This window comes from Procambarus clarkii, chromosome 62, assembly GCF_040958095.1.
Source record: "Procambarus clarkii isolate CNS0578487 chromosome 62, FALCON_Pclarkii_2.0, whole genome shotgun sequence".
NCBI lineage: Eukaryota > Metazoa > Arthropoda > Malacostraca > Decapoda > Cambaridae > Procambarus > Procambarus clarkii.
This window is the reverse complement of record NC_091211.1, coordinates 14655514-14660356: the sequence shown is the minus strand read 5'-3', so window position 1 is coordinate 14660356 and position 4843 is coordinate 14655514. Positions and strand designations below refer to the sequence as shown.

At 31.0% G+C, this 4843-nt stretch overlaps 1 long non-coding RNA gene across 1 annotated transcript in view; it reads left to right on the top strand.

Moving 5' to 3' along the window:
- Positions 1 to 4173: 4173 nt before the first annotated feature.
- Positions 4174 to 4843, top strand: part of LOC138354212 (uncharacterized) — a 9253-nt gene continuing 8583 nt past the window's right edge. The window contains exon 1 of the long non-coding RNA XR_011223471.1: positions 4174 to 4301. This is a non-coding gene — a long non-coding RNA (uncharacterized lncRNA). The remainder of the gene's footprint in view (positions 4302 to 4843) is intronic.

Sequence of the window (4843 nt, the reverse complement as noted above, 5' to 3'; positions counted from 1 at the left end):
CAAAATTTGCGAAATTCTGAGATTTGAAGGGCAAATCACACATCGTGAGAAAACATGAAGTAGTATCGAAATATTGGTAAAAACGAATATATATACGTAAAATCACACTACATCAATAACGTGAAAAAAGTTACTTTATTACCATATACGAGGATTTTAACTTCAAATCATAGAGCGAGGTTTCGTATTATTTAGATCCAAGAAAAGACATATGACAATGTTGTTACAAATACAAATGATAAAAATCAATGTGTTTTCATTAGAATTAACTAAAATGTTCTTGATTTTCCGTTTATATTACCGATGGAAGATGTACACGTAAAACCGCTTTAATCCGGCTGAAACGTCGATATATGCAATAAAAACAGAACTTCTCCCCTTTCCAAAATCTTACTCAGTATTTTATCGAGAAACAAATAGTTGATTGAAAATGAAGTGTGGAAGGTTAATTTCTAATCAATTATGTGTTTGCATCATTTTTATCGTATATTTAATGAATTAATAACAATAAACTGAAAATTCACAAAAACGTGGAAAAACAACAAAATATTGCCTAATAAGATGATATTTTGTTTATATCACATAAAGGAAAAGGGGATGATAAACGTCAAAATATTGCTGAATTCGATGATTTTTAGTACGAAACAAAATGCAAGAAAACTTGCTTAAAATGCAATATTATGCGAAAATCTGAGATTTGAAGGCCAAATCACATATCGTCATACTACATGAAATAATATCGAATTATTGGTAAAAAGGAATATAATTGCGTAATATCAAACTACATGAAATTGTGAAAAAAGTAATTATTATACCAAATTTGAGAATTTTAACTTCGAATCATAGAGCAACGTTTCGTATTTTTTAGACCCTAGAAAAGACGTATAAAGATGTTGCTTCCAATACAAAGGATGAAAATCAATGTGTTTTCATTAAAATTAACTAAAATGTTCCTGATTTTCGGTTTATATTACCAATGGAAGATGTACACGTAAAACAGTTCTAATCCGGCTGAAACGTCGATATATGCAAAAAAAAAAAACAGAACTTCTCCCCTTTTCAATATCTTACTCAGTATTTTAACAAGAAACAAATAGATGATTGAAAATGAAGTATTTAGGTTATTTTCTGATAAATTATGTGTTTGCATAATTTTTATCGTATATTTAATGAATTAATAACAATAAACTGAAAATTCCCAAAAACGTGGAAAAACGGCCTAATTCGATAATATTTTGTTTACATCACACAAAGGAAAAGGGGATGATAAAGGTCAAAATATTGCTAAATTCGATGATTTTTAGTACAAAACAAAATGCAAGGAAACTTGCTTAAAAATGCAAAATTTGCAAAATTCTGAGATTTGAAGGCCAAATCACATATCGTAAACAAAATATGTTCGAATTAGGCCGTTTTTCCACGTTTTTGTGAATTTTCAGTTTATTGTTATTAATTCATTAAATATACGATAAAAATTATGCAAACACATAATTGATCAGAAAATAACCTTAAATACTTCATTTTCAATCATCTATTTGTTTCTCGATAAAATACTGAGTAAGATATTAAAAAGGGGAGAAGTTCTGTTTTGTTGCATATGTCGACGTTTCAGCCGGATTAGAACGGTTTTATGTGTACATCTTCCATCGGTAATATAAACGGAAAATCAGGAACATTTTAGTTAATTCTAATGAAAACACATTGATTTTTATCATTTGTATCGGGAACAACATTGTCATATGTCTTTTCTTGGATCTAAATAATACGAAACCTCGCTTTATGATTCGTAGTTAAAATCCTCAAATTTGGTATAATAGTGACTTTTTCACGTTTTTCATGTTGTTTGATATTACGAATATATATTAATTTTTACCAATATTTCGATACTATTTCATGTAGTATCACGATATGTGATTTGGCCTTCAAATCTCAGAATTTCGCATAATATTGCATTTTAAGCAAGTTTTTTTGGATTTTGTATCGTACTAAAAAACATCGAATTTAGCAATATTTTGATGTTTATCATCCCATTTTCCTCTATGTGATTTAAACAAAATATCATCGAATTAGGCAATATTTTGCCGTTTTTCCACGTTTTTGTGAATTTTCAGTTTATTGTTATTAATTCATTAAATATACGATAAAAATGATGCAAACACATAATTGATTAGAAATTAACCTTAAATACTTCATTTCCAATCAACTATATGTTTCTCGTTAAAATACAGAGTAAGATATTGAAAAGGGGAGAAGTTCTGTTTTTATTGCATATATCATAAGCATATCATATTGCATATATCATGCATATATATAAGCAAGAAAATTTGCTTAAAAATGCAAAATTTGCGAAATTCTGAGATTTGAAGGGCAAATCACACATCGTGAGAAAACATGAAGTAGTATCGAAATATTGGTAAAAACGAATATATATACGTAAAATCACACTACATGAATAACGTGAAAAAAGTCACTTTATTACCATATATGAGGATTTTAACTTCAAATCATAGAGCGAGGTTTCGTATTATTTAGATCCAAGAAAAGACATATGACAATGTTGTTTCAACAACCTGTCCTCTTAAAAAGAACGTCAACATTTGCCGTTTGACTCTACGGCTGTTTTTGGACGTTATTTTGTGTAAAACTACGTCTATTTTCGCTTCCATGGACTATCTCTTGTTATACAATGAAATACCACACTCTTATTATTCTATAACTCACTGACTATGCTCTGATATTTGTTCTTCAAGTAAAAATATATATATTTTTGCCTTAATTAGGCCATAATCCAGAAAATTCCAGCCTATCGATCTTTATATTTAGGAAAACATCTAATAAATTTGGAAATGAATTTTTCGTTCGCCGACAGTTGCCTGTTACTATTTAACCCTCTATGCTGTAATGTCGCTGGTCATTGTGACTTTCCCAGGATTTATATATGTTTTGTAGTAGCATTTAGTCAGACTACAGTAATTTAACTAATGGGAAACCTCTATAGTTGTCGTAAATTAATAATAATCATTTATCAAATAATAAATTAGCAAACATATGCAACATTTTATGTTACGACTTTTCGGGTAGGCCGTTCTGTTTGTTTACAACCCCAATGGTTCAAAATACACAATACTTTTAATATATAAGTGACTAAGTATGCTCTAATATATGGTCCTCAATGAAAATTATCGTTTTTTTTTTGTTAATTTGTCCATAATGAATAAGATTCCTTACTGTTGATCTTTATATTAAGAAAAACATCTAAACAAATTGGTATTGTGTTTTCGTTCAGATAAAGTTTCCAGATACTATTTCCTAGTTATCAATTAATGTAGGTGGTTATTTTAATTCGCGGCTACCAGGGGCTTTCTCCCATTATACAATATAAATGTACTCACTAACTATTCTCTGGTATCTGTTCTTCAAGTAAAATTACCTATTTTTTTGTTTAATTAGTCCATAATTCATAAAATTCCCTCAGGTCGATCTTTATATTTAGAAAAACATCTAATCAATTTGGAATTTAATTTTTCGTTCACCTACAGTTACCAGCTACTATTTCATTGTTATATTTTATGTCGCTGGTCATTACAATTTTCCAAGAATTTAAACAGCTAAACAGCAAGTAGCATCTTGTTAGAGTACAGGAATTTACCTATGGAGAACCTCGATAGCTGCCGAAAATTATTAATGATTATATATGTAATTTAAAATAATGAATTATATACCATTTCTTATGTTACGTCTTTGGCGGGTAGGCGGTTCTGCGGGTTTACAACCGAATTGTTTAAAAATCACACTATTTTAAATGTATGAGTCACTAGTATGCTCTGATATATGTTCTGCAATGAAAATAAAGATTGTTTTGTTGTTAATTACTCCATAAATGTGTAATGTGTTAATTCAGTCTAAATCTTTTTGCAACGTTTATATGCGATATACGTAGCTGGAAACTACCTAATATTTAAAAATAATAGTTACAACATTCTATTAATATATAATGTTGAAATAAATATCACACAAAGTCTGTATATCTGTTTTTAGATGTCTTATAAATCTTCTTTTAAAATAGTATAAATGATTTTTATGAACCTTGAGTAAAAATTATGTTAATTATTATTAATCTAATTGTTATTATTTTAAGTAAAAGAACTGCAAGTATTCGCATAACCACGGGATCTCTGTTTGTGTATGAATGCACGGATTTGTTTTTGTTATGAGAGGGACGCCTTAGAAAGCATGGTGTAGGCCACCTGTGGCTCGCATCCGATCCCACGATCGTCGTCGCCCCTAAATCAACACAACAGGTATTTAGTATTTACGATTATAATAAGTAATATTTCTTTTATAATAATATTGCAGCAGGTGGTGTAGTGGTAGGACACTCGCCTGGCGTTCCGCGAGCGCTATGTCATAGGTTCGTATCCTGGCCGGGGAGGATTTACTGGGCGCAATTCCTTAACTGTAGCCTCTGTTTAACGCAACAGTAAAATGTGTACTTGGATGAAAAAACGATTCTTCGCGGCGGGGATCGTATTCCAGGGACCTGCCCGAAACGCTACTCGTACTAGTGGCTGTACAAGAACGTAACAACTCTTGTATATATCTCAGGTTAGGGGCTAGGCATTTACACTCTTAGGTCAGCAAACTAGCTAGAAGGTTAGACTATTAGACTCCACTGGTCAATCGGGGCCCTGCATGACTCAGCTTATCCTAACCTAGCCCAGCTTAAACCATCTTAGCATAGTTCATTCTAGCTGTGCATAGTGCTTGCACAGCCTTGCTTATCCTAGTTTACCTCTTCCTAGCCTACCGTAGCCAAGCCTATCCCAGTATACCCTTACCTAGT